Genomic DNA, 21,022 nt, shown 5'->3' with positions numbered 1-21,022 from the left:
TTTAGTTGAAAAATGCCAGTGCTACACAGTTACGGCCATATCATATTCTGACCACTGCCTGGTAAAATGCACGGTGGGCAGGAAGAAAGAACGAAACAAGTTCGTCTGGGAACTGTGGAAATTGAATGCAGAGCTATTACGGGATGAAACTTTTAACGAAAATGTAGTGGCTACTCTGAATTCTTTTGGAACAGACAGTTCTACGAAATTTGGTGAGGAATGGGAGTTGCTGAAGCAAAGCATTAAATTGAAGGCAATCGAAAGAAGTAGCGTACTGCGATATGAACAAAAGGCCAGAGAAAAGGATTTAACAACATTGCTAGAAAAATTTGCGAAGCTTGAATGCATGCAACCTGGCGCCTATCAACAAGATATGCGCGCCGTTAAGAAGAAGCTCGAGGTATTCGACGAAGATCGCTTCCGAGGTGCGCTAGTGCGCGCCAGAGCAGAAAGGCTATCATGCGGGGAAACGCCAACGAAAAGAGCACTGGGGTTAGAAAAAAAGCACTCGAGACGTAAGCAGATTGAGGCTATCGAATATGAAGGGGTGGTATTAACGGATAACAATAATATAGGGCGTGCTTTCTTTGAGCATTACAAAGAACTTTTTACATTCAGGCCTGTCAACATGCACGATTTCAAGAAATTATTTTTGCAACGAATCCCACAGCTGTCGAGTGAGGTTAAAGAAACCTTAGAACGACCATTAACAGAACATGAAGTGATGAAAGCCATCGAAGACCTGAATCCTGGGAAGTCGCCAGGTCCAGACGGTCTTTGTGCCGCTTGGTACAAATCGTTCAAGAGCCAGCTAGCTCCTATGTTAACAGCAGTTTTCAATGAAGCATATGAACTGAAAATACTTCCACCATCCTTTGGCCAGTCCCATACAGTACTAATACCGAAAACAGAAGAGACCGAAAAGCTCAAGCAACTTTCCTCCTACAGACCCATAGCGCTTACTAACTGCGACTACAAAATATTGATGGAGGTGTTGGCACGACGGGTCCAGTCAGTTATTCAGGAAGTAGTCGGCCCACACCAGACGTGTGGTATTCGTGGAAGAACCATTTTCACTAACATCCATAAAATGAAGTGTATGCTGGAGTGTTGTGACGCCATGTGCGATGCAGTAGCCATCCTCCAGCTAGACTTGGAGAAGGCGTTTGATTGTGTTTCTCACGACATATTGCTTACCATCCTTGAACACGTTAATTTTGGCCACATAATCACTGAAGGGGTGACCATGGCGTACCGGAGCTGCTATACCAGACTTATAGTTAATCAGATGTTGGGGGCCCCCATTAACGTGAAGCGCTCCGTTCGCCAGGGTTGTCCACTCAGTCCACTCCTGTTTTGTGTCTACATAGAAACGCTATGTCTGGCCATCATTGAAAATGAATGTATTAAGGGGTTTAGTCTTCAATCAGCAGAAGTGAAGCTACTGGCATACGCTGACGATGTGGCTGTGTGCTGTAAGGACAAACAAAGTGTATTGAATACTGTGAATATCGTCAAAAAGTTTGGTAACGTCACTAACAGCTACGTTAACTGGCAGAAATGTTTGGGGTTTTGGCATGGAAGATGGGCGTCTACACCAGACCACTTTTCGAACGTAAACTGGGTCACGACGCCAGTGAAGTACCTTGGAGCACCCCTTGATGCCTACAAGGACAGTAGCGAGTACTGGAAGGAGCGGACAAAACAACTAAAAGAAAAAGCCGACCGATGGAACGCCTGTTACTTGTCAATATTCGCGAGAGCTACAGCGTGCAACATGTTTCTCGTGACAAAGATCTGGTACGTAATGCAGGTACTACAGTGCTCTCGTATTAATGTGCAGAAACTGCACCGCGTGTTCGCTGTATTCGTGTGGGCATCGAGCTGGGAGCGATGTAGCCGAGATAATCTCTTCCGGCGCGTGAAGGATGGTGGTCTGGGGTTGGCGCACCTCTTCTTGCGTCAACTGGTGAATAGATTCTCCTTCTTTCGAGATACAAACGACCCATTTCTGCGCACGGTGATCCAAATGAGGCTGTCAAGATCACTTCCCGAATTCGTTGTAGGTACGGAAATAATGCCAGGACCAGTCCGTGGTTTCTTTCGGGAAATAGTTCAGAGTGTTTCCTTTTTGCGTGTTCGTTTTTCAAGTGCATATTTGTGGAGTGTAAAACGGAAAAAGTTATATCGTGATTTATGTGACAGTGTTTTGCTGGTACCTATGTACAGAGCCCCGTACAGTGGAGGCCCAGGCCTAGATGTATTGAAAAGGGTGAAGAAGATGCCAGTTCAACCAGCCACTAAATCGTTCTTTTTTAAATTACACACTGGTACTGTACTTGTTAAAATCTTCCTTGAACAACGTGGGTTCTACATGCCATGGGGAACCAACTGCCTTATATGTAAAAAAACAGAAAGCATAGATCACGTCTTCATCCACTGTTGGGAAGGGGTCTTTTTCTGGGACGTGTTACAAAGGACTCTAAAAAAGGAGCTACCTATAGATCCCCACGGAATCAGGTTTCTGCCAGTATATGACGACGAAGGCTTCCCGTACGACCTGATCATGCTTACGGGCCAAGAATGGCGGGTTACCATTGTGACCCGGATGCCCGACCGGCGCGTCTGTATTTTTGTGAATCCATGCAACGGTATGTGGAAGTGATCAAGATGTAACAGCCTGTTCCTGAGTGGCTGTCGAGGGTTGAACCCCTTACAGCACTAAAGGAATTTTAATTCGACAACGTCGTGCCACAGTAGCGGACGGCAGCGAATGTAAATATTACTGTTCCTTGTTCCGTTGGTGTATTCATCCCTTTTTGCTTCTTTGGTCTTTGTTTATATCATTTAGGAATTTGTGTTGTGATATGTCGAGGACTGGCAATAAAGGAAAAAAAAAAAGAGGGTATAGCTCAGTGGTAGAGCATTCGACTGCAGATCGAGAGGTCCCCGGTTCAAACCCGGGTGCCCCCTTTTCCGCTTTTATATTGTTTTCTGCTCTTATATTTATAGCAATTATGGGTGCGCACTTCTCGCGGAAAACTCCTATTCGGGGGTATAGCTCAGATTGATCTACCTTTGATCTGAGCTATACCCCCGAAATATTCATGTTGCACGAACCATTCTAGAATGTTGCGATGCGTGGGGCGAGCATGTAGCAATGCTGCAGCTTGACCTACAAAAAGCGTTTGATCGTGTATCCCACAATATCCTTTTCGCTGTTCTTGATTATGTAAATGTTGGTTTGGTGCTTTTATATGGAGTTAGGATGTGTTATGCTAACTGTACCGCTAATCTTATAATAAATAAGGATGTAAGTGAGAGCTTTCACGTACGCTCAAGTGGGCGCCAGGGGTGCCCTTTAAGTCCTTTATTATTTGCGTTATACCTTGAGCCATTCTGCAGAAAAATTATTTATAACAACAGTATTACAGGTTTTCGTTTGCAGTCAGCGGAAGTAAAACTGCTAACATATGCGGATGATATTGCTTTGTTTTGTAGCGATAAGGAAAGTGTCGCGACTGCGGTAGCGGACGTTTTATCGTTTTGTAAAATGACGGGTAGCGTCATAAACTTTGATAAGTGCCTAGGAATATGGCATGGAACATGGGAAAACACCCCACCTATTTTTGTGAATGTGAAGTGGACCGTTGCGCCGACAAAGTATCTTGGGGTGCCGCTTGAGCACTACAAGGAGACTGCGGGATTCTGGGAAGACGAAACAAAGAAAGTGCAAGAAAAAACAGTTAAATGGGGTGGCCGTAGTCTTTCAATGTTTGCCCGCGCGACGGTCTGTAATTTATTCGCCGTTGCAAAAGTGTGCTATGTATTGCAAGCATTGTCTATGACTAGATTGCACGCTCAGCGTTTGCATAGGGTACTGGCAGTGTATGTATGGGGGTCAAAGTGGGAGCGAACCAGTCGAACAAATTTATTTCGATCCGTCAAAACAGGAGGGCTTGGACTGGCACATCTGTTCTTGAAACAGATAGTGTTTCGTTTTGCGTTTCTTAGAGACCAAAAAGACCCATTCCTCATTAATGTGATGCAACTGAGACTAGGTACGGCTCTTCCTGAATTCATTATATCTAGTTGTGTAGTCAACAGTGGTCCTATGAGCGGATTTCTGAAAGAAGTGATATGGGCATTTCGGTTTCTGAAGGTACGCTTTTCAATGGAATACCTCAGGCACGTTCCTAAAAAAAACGTCTGTATAAAGATTTAATTGATGTAGTACTGCCAGTACCGCTGTACAGACCTATGTTCAGTTTAGGTACTGAAACAAATGTGCTGAAAAGGGTAAAACGTATGCCGGTCAGGCCATCGGTAAAGTCTTTCTTTTTTCAACTACATTCCAATACACTACCAGTAAAACCGTGGCTTCAGGAAAGAGGTATTTTTATTCCCTGGTCTCTAGACTGTTTACTATGCCATCAGCAAGAAACAATTGAACACATATTCATAGACTGCTGGGACGCCTTGTTTCACTGGGACGTCCTGCAGCGAACTATAGAGAAAGACTTGCCCTATGGCAGCCTATGGCAGACACCCTATGGCATCCGTTTTCTCCCAACGGAAAACGAAGGAGGAGTGCCTTACGACATGTTTATGTTATTAGGGTTGCACAGTCTGTGGCGCACGCGCATGGCCGTTAGACATGCGGATGTACATGCTCGAAGTACTCGTGAATATTTTATTGAAAGTGTCTGTTACTTAAAAGAAGTCTACGATGCTCAAAATGAAAAACCAGAATGGATTAGATTATTGAACGAGCTTGCTAAACTTGGACGGTTTTAAAACCACGTGCACACCAAAGACTGGTGGCATTTTTACCATTTGTAAAGTGTGTATATTTTGTATGTACCACGAAAACGGTAATAAAGAAAAAAAAAGGGGGTATAGCTCAGTGGTAGAGCATTCGACTGCAGATCGAGAGGTTCCCGGTTCAACCCCGGGTGCCCGCTTTTCAGCTTTTATCTTGTTTTTTGCTCTTATTTTTATAGCAATTATGGGTGCGCACTTCTCGCGGAAAAATCCTATTCGGGGGTATAGCTCAGTGGTAGAGCATTCGACTGCAGATCGAGAGGTCCCCGGTTCAAACCCGGGTGCCTCCTTTTCAGCTTTTATCTTGTTTTCTGCTCTTATTTCTATAGCAATTATGGGTGGGCACTTCTCGCGGAAAACTACTATTCGGGGGTATAGCTCAGTGGTAGAGCATTCGACTGCAGATCGAGAGGTCCCCGGTTCAAACCCGGGTACCCCCTTTTCAGCTTTTATCTTATTTTCTGCTCTTATTTTTATAGCAATTATGGGTGCGCACTTCTCGCGGAAAACTCCTATTCGGAGGTAAAGCTCAGGGAGCATTCTGCTTCCGGCAGCCGAGCTGATCGGATCGTTGAATCATGGCCTCAAGAGGGGCGGCGACAGCGGTCACTTTGGGCCGCGGAAACAGGTTCAGCAACGACGACGAAAGGGACTACCCGTTTATTTTGCCCCAACTGCCAAAAGGACGAATTGTTCTCAACACCGTCTTTTTACACGGTGATGTAAGAGCGAGGCCGTACAAGGTCGAGAACTTTCGGGATGCGCTTACGCCCACAAGCCTGCTGCCGGAAGTTGTGTGCCTCGGGGCCTACCAGGTCAATCACGTCTGGGCCGTGACCCTCAGTGACGCAGCTGCAACAAAACGCCTGCTGGCCCTGAAAGAGCTTCAGGTGAAAGGGCGTCGATGTGTCATCGTCGACCCGCAGGACCAGCAGGTGAAACTCCGGCTTCACTGGCTGCTGTACGGCGTTTCCGACGAGGACGTCCGGGCGGCATTCACAACCTTCGGCAAGGTAGAAGAGGTGAGCAGGGAGCGTTGGCGCGTCCAAGGCACGGGAGACAAGACCTCGACCACCCGGACCGTGCTACTGAAGCTGAGAAGCGGCATTAAAGTGGAAGACCTGCCTCACCAGGTCCGCGTCGGCGGAGAGCTGGCATTGGTGGTCGTACCTGGGCGGCCCATGCAGTGCCTGCGCTGCCAAGGGACAGGACACGTACGCTGTGATTGCAAAGTCCTCCGATGTTCGAGATGCAGACGGTTCGGCGACGTCGACGCTGACTGCGTTAAATCTTACGCGGCCGTGACAGGACCAGCAGCGAGTGATGTTGCTGCAGAGCACGTCATGGATGCAGTCGAGACAGAAGAAGCTGCTAAGGGAGCCGGTGTACAAGTGCCTTCATTGACGACAAATGCCGCGACGGTACCGGAGGTCGCTCAAGCCAAGGTAGTCGAGAGTGCTGAGCAGGTGACTGGGCCTGCACGTGTCGAGAGGGACGAAGACCCTGTGAAGGCAGGTGCTAATGAAGGCGAACGCGAGGAGACTGAGTCAGCGATGCAACAGGGCGAGGATGCAAACGACGGGGACCGGGCGGCTAGTCTCGGTGCCACCTCCAAGCGTCCCCGTGACGAGGGCGGAGACAAGGACAGCGCGGCATCCAGCACAAGTGACGGGCCCCCAGCGAAGACGCCTCTTGGGAGGCGGTCGGTCTTCAAGCCGAAGCCAAATGTTCCGCCCGAGAGAAAGCCTGGTGACAAAGCACAGCAAAAGAATAACGCCGGGAAGACTGGTGGTCCCGGAGGCGGCTAGCCGAGGGCTGGTCGTGAAAGGTAAGCACCATGCTCCGGGTCTATCTCATACTTTAGTTCATAATGGCTCCTAATCCGTCGCTTACTATTGCCACACTAAACGTGAGAGGGTTGGCGGCCAAGCGTAGGCAAAGCCAAGTCCTACGGTTGGCCGCTGACCAAGACCTAGACGTTCTAGCTGTCCAGGAGACAAAGGTTGACGGAGAGGAGGAGACCGGGAGCAGGGTGCGGCGTTTCATGACTAGATATTATGCGGTCGTGAGCCATGCGGTAGGGACGTCCGCCGGTTGTGTCCTGCTTGTTAAGAAGTTGCCTGGCCTTGTTGTTAAAAATGTATTTTCATGTCAAACCGGAAAGATCGTTTTTTGTGATTTTGTTTTTCGTGAATTGGAATTCAGAGTCATGTGCATATATGCACCGAATGCTGTGGAAGAACGCGCTTTGTTTTTTGCGAACGTTTTTCAGTATATTAGCACTGATAAGTGCATGGTTTTGTTGGGGGATTTCAATTGTGTTTTGAGGGCTCGGGATAGAGTCAATAATGCTGGTATTCACGATAAAAGCAGTAGTGTGTTGACTAAGCTAATGAGTGATAATGAACTGGACGATGTCTGTGAGTGCCTGGAGGGGGAGCGGGAAGTCATGTACACACGATTCCAAGGTAGTAGTCATGCGCGGTTAGACCGCATATACGTATCGCAAGACATAATTCCAAAGTGCCATAGTTATTCGGTGGCACCAGTATCGTTTTCAGATCACTGCATTGTGAAATGTCATATAGGCACGGAGAGGAAGAAACAAGATTTTAATTGGGAACTATGGAAAATGAATGCCTTACTACTAAAAGACGAGCCATTTGTAGAGGCAGTACGTGAGGTCGTCAGGAAAGTAAGTGAAGAAAACAGTGAAACAATAGCAGAGAAATGGGAATACTTCAAACAAAACGTAAAAATGAAAGCTTTAGAAAGATCGAGCTGCTTACGATTTGAGAAGGAAATGAAAGAAAGGGGCTTACGAAAGACACTTAAACAGCTGATAGCGCTGGAGTGCGAAGAGCCTGGGGCGTATAAGCAAGATGTAGGAGCCATAAAAGAAAAAATCGAGCAGCTTGACAAGGAACGGTATCAAGGTGCGATTGTGCGAGCAAGAGCAAATGCATTAGTAGCTGGAGAGACGCCCACTAAACGGGCGCTGGGACTCGAAAAAGCGCAAGCTCGACGGAATCATGTCGACAGAATTTTATGGAACGGCACAGTTGCCGACGATAGTAAGAGCATAGGCCGAGCGTTTCTAGAGTATTATCAGTCACTCTTTGCGTTTCAAGAAGTGAATATAGACGAGTTCAGAAGGGCCTTTCTATCTCGGATGCCGCGAGTGAGTGACTATGCAAAACAACGATTGGAATGGAAAATAACAGAACGTGAAGTTGAAAAAGGCGATTGATGATTTGAACCAAGGCAAATCACCTGGACCGGACGGTCTGCGCGCGTGTTTATATAAAGCTTTTAAGAAAGAACTGTCGCCGTTACTAACAGAGCTGTTTAATGATGCGTATGATAACAAAACTTTGCCGCCTTCTTTTGGAAAAGCTCATACCATACTCATCCCTAAGAGTGACCAAGTGGAGAAACTTAGGCTAGTAGCATCTTACAGGCCAATATCTTTAACCAATGTTGATTATAAGGTTTTTATGAAAGTTTTGGCTGCCAGACTTCAAAGCGTCATAAATGACATAGTGGCAGATCACCAAACGTGTGGTATCAAAGGAAGGTCCATTTTTTCGAATATTCACACGATGCGGTGCGTGCTGGAGTGCTGTGACGCCACCTCGGGTGGAGTCGCGGTGCTCCAGCTGGACCTCGAGAAAGCGTTTGATTGTGTCTCTCATGATATTTTGTTTGCCATTTTGGATTACGTTAATGTTGGTTCCATCATCACTGAGGGAGTGGCGTTGGCGTACCAGAACTGCACAACACGCTTAATTGTGAATAAATCATTGGGGGCCCCCATTAACGTCATGCGTTCTGTGCGTCAGGGCTGCCCTCTCAGTCCTCTTTTGTTTGACATTTACATAGAAACTATGTGTTTGGCAATAACTGAGAATGAGCAAATACGCGAGTATAGCTTGGCAGCCACACAAATCAAGCTCTTGGCATATGCAGATGACATCGCGGTGTGTTGTACAAGCAAAGAAAGTGTGACGGAAACAATAAGGGTAGTGAAAAATTTTTGTGATGTGACGGGCAGTAGAGTGAACTGGGGAAAGTCCCTCGGTTTGTGGCACGGAGAGTGGTCTTCGGCCCCGGACCATTTTGCAAATGTGAGCTGGATAAAAACCCCGACCAAGTACTTAGGTGTCCCCATAGGCAGTTACAAAAATAGCGACGAATACTGGACGAACCAAGCAAAAGAAACAAGAGAAAAAGCAGACAGGTGGAAAGGCATCAACCTGTCGATTTTCGCAAAAGCAAGTGTGTGTAACATGTTTTTTATTACGAAGTTGTGGTACGTCATGCAAACGTTGTACTGTTCAAGGGTAAACGTGCAAAAGTTGCACAGAGTGTTCGCAGTTTTTATCTGGGGCTCTACCTGGGAAAGGAGTAGCCGAACCAATCTGTTCCGGCACGTGAAGAAAGGGGGGCTGGGCTTGGCGCATCTTTTTGTACGCCAGCTTGTGAACAGGTTTTTGTTTTTTCGGGATGTGCGCGATCCGTTTCTGCGCACTGTATGCCAACTCAGGTTGAGAGGTGCTTTGCCGGCACTTATTGTTAGTACAGATAGTATGCCCGGAACGCTTCGTGGCTATCTTAAAGAAGTTGCAGATAGTGTGCGCTTTCTTTCTGTGCGTTTTTCTTTTGAGTATTTATGTAACGTTAAAAGGAAAACATTGTATAAAGATATTTGCGATATTGTATTTCCAGTGCCATTGTACAGAGCGCTATACAGTGGAAGATCAGTTCTGGATGTCCTTAAGCGAGTGAAAAATATGGGGGTGCCTACTGGGGTAAAGACATTCTTTTTTAAATTACACACAGGAACACTCTCAGTGAAGACATTCATGGAAGAACGTGGCTTTCTTGTACCCTGGGGCTCGCACTACTTGATTTGCAAGCAACCAGAAACAATAGACCATGTCTTTTTGCATTGCTGGGCCGGAGTGTTCTTCTGGGATGTCCTACAAAGAACAATGAAGAAGGAGTTACCGTTAAGTCCGCATGGCATCAGGTACTTAGCGGTAACGAATGACGACGGGGTTCCCTTCGACCTAATAATGCTCAAGGGCCTCCATAGTTTATGGCGTGCAAGGATGTCTGGGTACTACTGCGACCCGGACGCTAGGCCTGCGCGTACGTATTTCCGCGAAAGCATGTCTCGTTCCATTGAAATAAAGAAAATAGAAGAATGTGTACCCGAATGGCTGTCGAGGATAGAACCTCTGACAGCACTGAAAGAATTTTAATTAGACAACGCCAGTACTTATAGGACTGATGGCATGTATGTTCTTTCAAAATGTTTTGTATTTGTTAATTGTGCATTGTAATTTTGTTCTGTATTATGTGCTCTGTACAATGTCGAAGACCCGCAATAAAAAAAAGAGGGGGGGGGTATAGCTCAGTGGTAGAGCATTCGACTGCAGATCGAGAGGTCCCCTGTTCAAACCCGGGTGCCCCCTTTACAGCTTTTTTTCTGTTCTCCACTTATTTTATAGCAATTATTGGCGGGCACTTCTCGTTGGGAGCTCTTATTCGGGGGCATAGCTCAGTGGTAGCATTCTGCTTCCGGCAGCCGAGCTGAGCGGTCCGCAGAATCATGGGCTCCAGTGGAGCAGCGACAGCGGCCACTTTTGGCCGCGGAAACAGGCTTACCGACGAAGACAAGGAGTACCCGTTTATTTTGCCGCAACTGCCGAAAGGACGAGTAACGATCAACACCGTGTTTTTACACGGGGATGTACGTGCGAGACCTTACAAGGTTGAAGACTTAAGGGCCGCCCTATTGCCGACGGGCCTGCTACCTGACGTGGTATGCATAGGGGCGTACCAGATTAACCACGTCTGGGCGGTGACTCTCAATGATGCGACTGCCACAAAACTCCTGCTGGCCATGAAGGAAATGCAAGTGAAGGGACGACGGTGCGTCATTGTTGACCCACAAGACCAGCAGGTGAAGCTTAGGCTTCACTGGCTGCTGCACGGCGTTTCCGATGAGGACATCCGGACAGCGTTCGCAACATTTGGCAAGGTGGAAGAGGTGAGCCGAGAGCGGTGGCGTGTCCAAGGCATGGGAGACAAGACCTCTACTACCCGGACTGTGCTCCTGAAGCTGAACAGCGGCGTAAAACTGGAAGACCTGTCTCATCAGGTGCGCGTCGGCGGAGAGCTAGCATTGGTGGTCGTTCCCGGAAGGCCCATGCAGTGTCTGCGCTGCCAATGCACGGGACACGTCAGCCGAGATTGTAAAGTTCCCCGCTGTTCAAGATGCAGGCGTTTCGGCCACGTTGATGCTGACTGCGTCAAATCGTATGCAGCCATGCCAGGGCCAGCAGCGAGTGACGTTGCTGCAGAGCACGTTATGGACGTGGTCGAGACGGAGGACGCCGCCAAAGGAACCGGAGACCTGGTTCCGACAGCGACAGTCAGTGGGACATCCACCGTCGGCGCAGAAGGCACGGTGGCTGAGGCTGGCGAGAAGACGAGCAAAACGGTACAGGTCCTGTCTTCAGTGGGTCATGCTGCGGGGGGCGTTAACGACGAGGCACCCGATGATGACACGACAGCAATGCTGCAGGATGAGGACACCAACGACGGTGAGCAGACTGCAACTCTCGGTGCCCCAGTCAAGCGCCCCCACGACGCGACCAAGGACCGGGACGGTAGTGCAACCAGCACCAACGAGGGGCCACCGCCGAAGGCGCCTCATGGGAGGCGGATGGGCTTCAAGCCAAAACCTAATATTCCGCCTGAAAAAAAACCTGCTGTCAAAGTGGTGACGGCGACCAACGCCAGCGAGCCGGAAGGTCCCGGAGGCGGCTAGCCGAGGGCTAGTCGTGAGGGGTAAGCACCATGCTCCGGGCTTACTTTCTTTCTTAGTTAAGATGGCTCTCTTACCGTCACTTAGTATCGCCACATTAAACGTGAGAGGGTTGGCGGCTAGTCGTAAGCAAAGTCAGGTCCTACGGTTGGTCACTGACGAAGACATAGACGTACTAGCCGTCCAGGAGACCAAGGTTGACGGAGAGGAGGAGACCGGGAGCATGGTGCGGCGTTTCACGACTAGATATTATGCGGTCGTGAGTCACGCGGTAGGGACGTCCGCCGGTTGTGTTCTGTTTGTAAAGAAGTTGCCTGACCTTGTTCAAAGTATATTTTCATGTCAGTCCGGAAGGATTGTTTATTGTGATTTTGTTTAACGTGAAATTGAATTTCGAGTCATGTGCATATATGCGCCGAATTCTGTAGAAGAGCGCACCTTATTTTTTGAGAACCTTTTTCAGTATATTAGCAGCAATAAGTGCATGATTTTGTTTGGGGATTTTAATTGTGTTTTGAGTGCTCGGGATAGAGCCAATAATGCCGGTGTTCGTGACAGAAGCAGCAGTGTGTTGACTAAACTAATCAGTGAAAATGAACTGGACGATGTTTGCGAGTGTCTGGAGGGGGAGCGGGAAGTAATGTACACGCGATTTCAAGGTATTAGTCACGCGAGGTTAGACCGCATGTACATAACGCAAGACATGATTCCAAAGTGCCATAGTTATTCTGTGGCACCAGTATCGTTCTCAGATCACTGCTTGGTGAAATGTAACATAGGCACGGAGAGGAAGAGAGAATCTTTTAATTGGGACCTATGGAAAATGAACGCCTTACTACTAAAAGACCAACCATTTGTAGAGGCAGTACATGAGGCCGTTAGGGGTTCGTGAGGAAAATAGTCAAACAACAGCAGAGAAATGGGAAGGGTTCAAACAAAACGTAAAAATGAAAGCCTGTGAAAGATCGAGCTGTTTAAAGTATGAGAAGGAAATGAAAGAAAGGTGCTTGCGAAAGACACTTAGGCAGCTGATAGCGCTTGAGTGCGAAGAGCCAGGGGCGTATAAACAAGATGTGCGAACCATTAAAGAAAAAATCGAACAGTTCGACAAAGAACGGTACCAAGGAGCGATTGTGCGCGCAAGAGCAAATGCGTTAGTAGGTGGAGAGATGCCCACTAAAAGGGCGCTTGGACTTGAAAAAGCGCAAGGTCGAAGGAATCACGTCGATAGGATTCTATGGGATGGCACAATTGCCGACGACAGTAAGAGTATAGGCCAAGCGTTTTTCGAGTATTGCCAGTCCCTTTTTGCGTTTCAAGAAACGAATGTAGACGAGTTCAAAAAGGTCTTCCTCGGTCGCATGCCGCGATTGAGTGACGACACAAAAGAACGATTAGAAGAGAAAATAACAGAAAGCGAAGTTGAAAAGGCAATTGATGATTTGAATCAAGGCAAATCACCAGGACCTGACGGCCTGGGCGCTTGTTTATATAAAGCTTTCAAGAAGGAACTGTCACCGCTACTAACACAGCTGTTTAATGATGCGTATGAGAACAAAGCTTTGCCACCTTCTTTTGGCAAAGCGCATACCGTACTCCTCCCTAAGAGTGATCAAGTGGAGAAACTTAGGCTAGTGACATCTTACAGGCCGATATCTCTAACCAATGTAGATTATAAAATTTTCATGAAGGTTTTGGCAGCCAGACTTCAAAGTGTAATAAAGGAAATTGTCTCAGATCACCAAACGTGTGGGATCAAAGGAAGGTCGATTTTTTTGAATATTCACACGATGCGGTGCGTGCTCGAGTGCTGCGACGTCACCTTGGGCGGAGTCGCAGAGCTTCAGCTCGACCTCGAGAAAGCCTTTGATTGTGTCTCGCATGGTATTTTGTTTGCCATTTTGGATCACGTTAATATTGGTTCCATCATCGCTGAGGGAGTGGCGTTGGCGTACCAGAACTGCACAACACGCTTAATTGTGAATAAATCATTGGGGGCCCCCATTAACGTCATGCGTTCTGTGCGTCAGGGCTGCCCTCTCAGTCCCCTTTTGTTTGACATTTACATAGAAACTATGTGTTTGGCAATAACTGAGAATGAGCAAATACGCGGGTATAGCTTGGCAGCAACACAAATCAAGCTCTTGGCATATGCAGATGACATCGCAGTGTGTTGTACAAGCAAACAAAGTGTAACGGAAACGATAAGCGTAGTGAAAAGTTTTTGTGGTGTGACGGGCAGTAGAGTGAACTGGGGGAAGTCCCTCGGTTTGTGGCACGGAGAGTGGTCTTCCGCCCCGGACAATTTTGCAAATGTGAACTGGATGAAAACCCCGACCAAGTATCTAGGTGTTCCCATGGACAGTTACAAAAATAACGACGAATACTGGATGAACCAAACAAAATAAACTAGAGAAAAAGCAGAAAGGTGGAAAGGCATCAACCTGTCCATTTTCGCTAAGGCAACGGTGTGTAACATGTTTTTTATTACGAAGTTGTGGTACGTCATGCAAACGATGTACTGTTCAAGAGTAAACGTGCAAAAGCTGCACAGAGTGTTCGCGGTTTTTATCTGGGGCTCTACCTGGGAAAGGAGTAGCCGAACAAATCTGTTCAGGCACGTGAAGGAAGGGGGGCTGGGCTTGGCGCATCTTTTTGTTCGACAGCTTGTCAACCGCTTTTTGTTTTTTCGCGAAGTGCGCGATCCTTTTTTGCGCACAGTATGTCAGCTCAGGTTGAGCGACGCACTGCCTGCATATGTTGTTAGTACGGCAAGCATGACCGGAACACTGCGTGGTTATTTTACGGAAGTGGCCGAAAGTGTGCGTTTCCTTTCAGTTCGTTTTTAAAACGATTATCTGTGTCAGGTGAAAAGGAAAACACTGTATAAAGATGTGTGCGACATTGTGTTCCCAGTGCCGTTATACAGAGCCATATACAGTGGAGGGCCAGGACAAGACGTCCTTAAACGGGTGAAACGAATGCAGGTGCCACCAGGGGTTAAAACCTTCTTTTTTAAGCTCAACACAGGAACGCTCTCTGTGAAGACTTTTGTGGAAGAACGAGGCTGTCTTGTGCCGTGGGGATGCCACTGTTTGATCTGTCAGAAGCCGGAGACCATTGATCATGTTTTCTTGCATTGCTGGGCGGCGGTTTTCTTATGGGACGTTTTAAAGCGAACGCTGAAAAAGGAGTTACCGGTGGGCCCCCAAGGGATCAGGTATCTGCCAATTAAAGATGAAGACTGAGTACCGTATGATTTTATTATGTTGAACGCCCTCCACTCTATATGGCGAGCTCGCATGGCCGGGTACCATTCTGACGTCGACGCTCGGCCAGCGCGTATATATTTCAGAGAGTGTATGTCAGTATATATTGAAATGCAGAAAATGCAAGAGTGTGTTCCGGATTGGCTGTCGAGGCTCGAACCTCTGACAGTCATGAAGGAGTTTTAATTTGACAACGTCAGTCCTATGCGGATGGACGGCTTCGTTGCGCTTTTTTGTTTCTTGCCTTCCTTTTCCTCTTGCAAAAGGCTTGCATTTGTGTCATGAGTGTGAAATTCATATGTGCGATGTTATATTGAAAACCGGTAATAAATAAAAAAAAAGGGGGTATAGCTCAGTGGTACAGCATTCGACTGCAGATCGAGAGGTCCCCGGTTCAAACCCGGGTGCCCCCTTTTTAGCTTTTATCTTGTTTTCTGCTCTTACTTTTATAACAATTATGGGTGCGCACTTCTCGCGGAAAACTCCTATTCGGGGGTATAGCTCAGTGGTAGAGCATTCGACTGCAGATCGAGAGGTCCCCGGTTCAAACCCGGGTGCCCCCTTTACAGCTTCTGTCTTGTTTTCTGCTCTTATTTTTATAGCAATTATGGGAGCGCACTTCTCGCGGAAAACTTCTATTCGGGGGTATAGCTCAGTGGTAGAGCATTCGACTGCAGATCGAGAGGTCCCCGGTTCAAACCCGGGTGCCCCCTTTACAGCTTCTGTCTTGTTTTCTGCTCTTATTTTTATAGCAATTATGGGAGCGCACTTCTCGCGGAAAACTTCTATTCGGGGGTATAGCTCAGTGGTAGAGCATTCGACTGCAGATCGAGAGGTCCCCGGTTCAAACCCGGGTGCCCCCTTTTCAGCTTTTATCTTGTCTTCTGCTCTTACTTTTATAGCAATTATGGGTGCGCACTTCTCGCGGAAAACTTCTATTCGGGGGTATAGCTCAGTATGCGGCTGTTAGCCGCGGCAACAGGCTTTCGACGGAAGAAGATAAAGATTACCAGATAATTTTGCCTCGCCTACCTACAGGACGTGTTGTTTTGAACACAGTTTTTTTGCACGGCGACGCTCGTGTTCGCCCGTTTCGTGTAGAAGATTTTCGAGACGCGCTTCAAGCTGTTGGTATGCTCTCTGGCGTCGTCGCCCTTGGAGCATACCAAATCAACCATGTATGGGCGGTGACGATGAAGACAGCCGAGGCTGCCGAAAAGCTGGCGGCCCTGAAGGAGCTGCAGGTGAAGGGGCGTCGCTGCCTGGTCATCGACCCCAAGGAACAACAGGTGAAGCTTCGTATCCACTGGCTTCTGCATGGGGTGGACGACGAAGACGTCAAGACCGCGCTGGCCTCCTTCGGCAAGGTGACGGAAGTGACCCGGGAGCGCTGGCGAGTGGATGGCGTTTCCGACAAGGGCTCGACGACCCGAGCAGTGCTGCTGCAGCTGAAGGCAGGAATGAAAGTCGACGACCTGCCCCACCAGATCCGCGTCGCCGGCGAGCTTGCGCTGGTGGTAGCACCAGGACGTCCCATGCAGTGCCTGCGCTGCCGAGGCTCTGGCCACGTTCGTCGTGAATGCAAGGTTCCCCGTTGCTCGCGGTGCAGGCTTTTTGGACACAACGACGCGGACTGTGTGCGTTCATACGCAGTAGCCGCGGGTTCGGCGGAGAGCGAGCCGTCGACGTTAGACCATGTAATGGACGTGACCTAGGCGGAGGAAGCGGCCACGGGAGCTGGAAACGGCAAAGTGGCGGCAGAAACCGGCGTGACGACCAAGCAAGCCGAAGGAGGAAGGAATATCCCTCCCCCCAAAGAACCAGCAGCTACAGTCGAGAGCGTGAAGACGGCCCCGCATGAAAATGAGAGCCACCAGCCAGCTACGGATGCAACGCAGGCAGAGGCGGACGACAACGCGACCCCTGCTAGCGCCCGCGTCGAATCCGTCTCGGCACCGGTCAAGAGATCCCTGCAGCACGAGGAGAAAGTCGACGGAAAGGCTGGCGGTGACTCCGAGGCACCACCCGCTAAGACGCTACCTGGAAGGCGCTCCACCCTCAAGCCTAAGCCGAACTTGGAGACTGACCGTAGGCTTACCCCGAAGCCGACCAAAGAGGAACCCGGGCGACGGCCGCCGGATGGCCACGGAGGCGTCTAGCGGTCAGCTAGACGTTAAGGTGAGCACCATGCTCCGGGCCTTCTCCCCTCCGGTTTTCACCAATAATGGCTACCAACCCGTCGCTTAGCCTCGGCACGCTAAACGTTCGAGGTCTGGCCGCCAAAAGGAAACAGAGTCAGGTTTACAGACTACTAGTGGACCACGACCTCGACGTTTTAGCCGTGCAAGAAACCAAGGTAGACGGCGAGGAGGAGACCGGGAGCATGGTGCAAAGGTTCACGTATAACTACTATACGGTAGTGAGCCACGCCTTAGGGACTTCGGCAGGGTGTGTGCTGTTCGTGAGGAAGCTCCCTGGTCTTGTTATAGATGGTTACTTCTCCTGTACTTCTGGTCGACTTGTCTTTTGTGACTTCAGCTATTGTAATGTCCAATGGCGCGTGTTTTGCATTTATGCGCCTAATACTGTGCAAGAGAGGGCAAATTTCTTTTTGAGTTTAAAGCATCATTTACATGTGCAAAAAATGATAGCCTGTGTAGGCGACTTCAACTGCGTATTGAAAGCTGAGGATAGGTCTACGCGTCGCGTGGTTTGTGACAAAAGTAGTGATATCCTGGCGCAGATCACACACGAATTCGAATTAGAAGATATCGCAGAATGTTTTCGCGGTCACGGAGACGTAAGCTACACTCACTTTCAGGGCACAAGTCACGCACGCTTAGACCGTATCTATCTTTCATATGATTTAGTTGAAAAATGCCAGTGCTACACAGTTACGGCCATATCATATTCTGACCACTGCCTGGTAAAATGCACGGTGGGCAGGAAGAAAGAACGAAACAAGTTCGTCTGGGAACTGTGGAAATTGAATGCAGAGCTGTTACGGGATGAAACTTTTAACGAAAATGTAGTGGCTACTCTGAATTCTTTTGGAACAGACAGTTCTACGAAATTTGGTGAGGAATGGGAGTTGCTGAAGCAAAGCATTAAATTGAAGGCAATCGAAAGAAGTAGCGTACTGCGATATGAACAAAAGGCCAGAGAAAAGGATTTAACAACATTGCTAGAAAAATTTGCGAAGCTCTAATGCATGCAACCTGGCGCCTATCAACAAGATATGCGCGCCGTTAAGAAGAAGCTCGAGGTATTCGACGAAGATCGCTTCCGAGGTGCGCTAGTGCGCGCCAGATCAGAAAGGCTATCATGCGGGGAAACGCCAACGAAAAGAGCACTGGGGTTAGAAAAAAAGCACTCGAGACGTAAGCAGATTGAGGCTATCGAATATGAAGGGGTGGTATTAACGGATAACAATAATATAGGGCGTGCTTTCTTTGAGCATTACAAAGAACTTTTTACATTCAGGCCTGTCAACATGCACGATTTCAAGAAATTATTTTTGCAACGAATCCCACAGCTGTCGAGTGAGGTTAAAGAAACCTTAGAACGACCATTAACAGAACATGAAGTGATGAAAGCCATCGAAGACCTGAATCCTGGGAAGTCGCCAGGTCCAGACGGTCTTTGTGCCGCTTGGTACAAATCGTTCAAGAGCCAGCTAGCTCCTATGTTAACAGCAGTTTTCAATGAAGCATATGAACTGAAAATACTTCCACCATCCTTTGGCCAGTCCCATACAGTACTAATACCGAAAACAGAAGAGACCGAAAAGCTCAAGCAACTTTCCTCCTACAGACCCATAGCGCTTACTAACTGCGACTACAAAATATTGATGGAGGTGTTGGCACGACGGGTCCAGTCAGTTATTCAGGAAGTAGTCGGCCCACACCAGACGTGTGGTATTCGTGGAAGAACCATTTTCACTAACATCCATAAAATGAAGTGTATGCTGGAGTGTTGTGACGCCATGTGCGATGCAGTAGCCATCCTCCAGCTAGACTTGGAGAAGGCGTTTGATTGTGTTTCTCACGACATATTGCTTACCATCCTTGAACACGTTAATTTTGGCCACATAATCACTGAAGGGGTGACCATGGCGTACCGGAGCTGCTATACCAGACTTATAGTTAATCAGATGTTGGGGGCCCCCATTAACGTGAAGCGCTCCGTTCGCCAGGGTTGTCCACTCAGTCCACTCCTGTTTTGTGTCTACATAGAAACGCTATGTCTGGCCATCATTGAAAATGAATGTATTAAGGGGTTTAGTCTTCAATCAGCAGAAGTGAAGCTACTGGCATACGCTGACGATGTGGCTGTGTGCTGTAAGGACAAACAAAGTGTATTGAATACTGTGAATATCGTCAAAAAGTTTGGTAACGTCACTAACAGCTACGTTAACTGGCAGAAATGTTTGGGGTTTTGGCATGGAAGATGGGCGTCTACACCAGACCACTTTTCGAACGTAAACTGGGTCACGACGCCAGTGAAGTACCTTGGAGCACCCCTTGATGCCTACAAGGACAGTAGCGAGTACTGGAAGGAGCGGACAAAACAACTAAAAGAAAAAGCCGACCGATGGAACGCCTGTTACTTGTCAATATTCGCGAGAGCTACAGCGTGCAACATGTTTCTCGTGACAAAGATCTGGTACGTAATGCAGGTACTACAGTGCTCTCGTATTAATGTGCAGAAACTGCACCGCGTGTTCGCTGTATTCGTGTGGGCATCAAGCTGGGAGCGATGTAGCCGAGATAATCTCTTCCGGCGCGTGAAGGATGGTGGTCTGGGGTTGGCGCACCTCTTCTTGCGTCAACTGGTGAATAGATTCTCCTTCTTTCGAGATACAAACGACCCATTTCTGCGCACGGTGATCCAAATGAGGCTGTCAAGATCACTTCCCGAATTCGTTGTAGGTACGGAAATAATGCCAGGACCAGTCCGTGGTTTCTTTCGGGAAATAGTTCAGAGTGTTTCCTTTTTGCGTGTTCGTTTTTCAAGTGCATATTTGTGGAGTGTAAAACGGAAAAAGTTATATCGTGATTTATGTGACAGTGTTTTGCTGGTACCTATGTACAGAGCCCCGTACAGTGGAGGCCCAGGCCTAGATGTATTGAAAAGGGTGAAGAAGATGCCAGTTCAACCAGCCACTAAATCGTTCTTTTTTAAATTACACACTGGTACTGTACCTGTTAAATTCTTCCTTGAACAACGTGGGTTCTACATGCCATGGGGAACCCACTGCCTTATATGTAAAAAAACAGAAAGCATAGATCATGTCTTCATCCACTGTTGGGAAGGGGTCTTTTTCTGGGACGTGTTACAAAGGACTCTAAAAAAGGAGCTACCTATAGATCCCCACGGAATCAGGTTTCTGCCAGTATATGACGACGAAGGTTTCCCGTACGACCTGATCATGCTTACGGGCCTCCACTGTTTATGGCGCGCAAGAATGGCGGGTTACCATTGTGACCCGGATGCCCGACCGGCGCGTCTGTACTTTTGTGAATCTCTGCAACGGTATGTGGAAGTGATGAAGATGGAACAGCCTGTTCCTGAGTGGCTGTCGAGGGTTGAACCCCTTACAGCAGTAAAGGAATTTTAATCCGACAACGTCGTGCCACAGTAGTGGACGGCAGCGAATGTAAATATTACTGTTCCTTGTTCCGTTTGTGTATTCATCCCTTTTTGCTTCTTTGGTCTTTGTTTATATCATTTAGGAATTTGTGTTGTGTTATGTCGAGTACTGGCAATAAAGAAAAAAAAAAAGGGGGTATAGCTCAGTCTCATTCTGCTTCCGGCAGCCGAGCTGAGCGGTCAGCAGAATCATGGGCTCCAGTGGAGCAGCGACAGCGGCCACTTTTGGCCGCGGAAACAGGCTAAACGACGATAAGGAGTATGCCTTTATTTTGCCGCAACTGCCTAAAGGACAAGTGGTGATTAACACCGTCTTTTTGCACGGTGATGTTCGCGCCTGACCTTATAAGGTGGAAGATTTCCGGGACGCCCTTCTGCCGACGGGCCTGCTGCCTGATGTGGTATGCATAGGGGCGTACCAGATCAACCACGTCTGGGC

The 21,022-nt window shown here is 48.1% G+C and overlaps 9 non-coding genes across 9 annotated transcripts; all 9 read left to right on the top strand.

The window, feature by feature from the left end:
• The first annotated feature begins 2,901 nt into the window (after positions 1 to 2,901).
• TRNAC-GCA (transfer RNA cysteine (anticodon GCA)) lies at positions 2,902 to 2,973 on the top strand. The gene has a single exon. It is a non-coding gene; the product is annotated as a tRNA-Cys (tRNA).
• Positions 2,974 to 4,892: 1,919 nt separating this feature from the next.
• Positions 4,893 to 4,964, top strand: TRNAC-GCA (transfer RNA cysteine (anticodon GCA)). The gene has a single exon. It is a non-coding gene; the product is annotated as a tRNA-Cys (tRNA).
• A 78-nt stretch (positions 4,965 to 5,042) lies between these two features.
• On the top strand, positions 5,043 to 5,114 carry TRNAC-GCA (transfer RNA cysteine (anticodon GCA)). Its single transcript has one exon. It is a non-coding gene; the product is annotated as a tRNA-Cys (tRNA).
• Positions 5,115 to 5,192: 78 nt separating this feature from the next.
• On the top strand, positions 5,193 to 5,264 carry TRNAC-GCA (transfer RNA cysteine (anticodon GCA)). The gene has a single exon. It is a non-coding gene; the product is annotated as a tRNA-Cys (tRNA).
• A 4,968-nt stretch (positions 5,265 to 10,232) lies between these two features.
• Positions 10,233 to 10,304, top strand: TRNAC-GCA (transfer RNA cysteine (anticodon GCA)). Its single transcript has one exon. It is a non-coding gene; the product is annotated as a tRNA-Cys (tRNA).
• A 4,968-nt stretch (positions 10,305 to 15,272) lies between these two features.
• Positions 15,273 to 15,344, top strand: TRNAC-GCA (transfer RNA cysteine (anticodon GCA)). The gene has a single exon. It is a non-coding gene; the product is annotated as a tRNA-Cys (tRNA).
• Positions 15,345 to 15,422: 78 nt separating this feature from the next.
• TRNAC-GCA (transfer RNA cysteine (anticodon GCA)) lies at positions 15,423 to 15,494 on the top strand. The gene has a single exon. It is a non-coding gene; the product is annotated as a tRNA-Cys (tRNA).
• A 78-nt stretch (positions 15,495 to 15,572) lies between these two features.
• On the top strand, positions 15,573 to 15,644 carry TRNAC-GCA (transfer RNA cysteine (anticodon GCA)). Its single transcript has one exon. It is a non-coding gene; the product is annotated as a tRNA-Cys (tRNA).
• A 78-nt stretch (positions 15,645 to 15,722) lies between these two features.
• TRNAC-GCA (transfer RNA cysteine (anticodon GCA)) lies at positions 15,723 to 15,794 on the top strand. Its single transcript has one exon. It is a non-coding gene; the product is annotated as a tRNA-Cys (tRNA).
• Positions 15,795 to 21,022: the final 5,228 nt, after the last annotated feature.

This window comes from Dermacentor variabilis, chromosome 1, assembly GCF_050947875.1.
Source record: "Dermacentor variabilis isolate Ectoservices chromosome 1, ASM5094787v1, whole genome shotgun sequence".
Classification (NCBI taxonomy): Eukaryota; Metazoa; Arthropoda; class Arachnida; order Ixodida; family Ixodidae; genus Dermacentor; species Dermacentor variabilis.
Note: the sequence above shows the minus strand (reverse complement) of the source record. Positions and strands in the feature narration are given on the sequence as shown.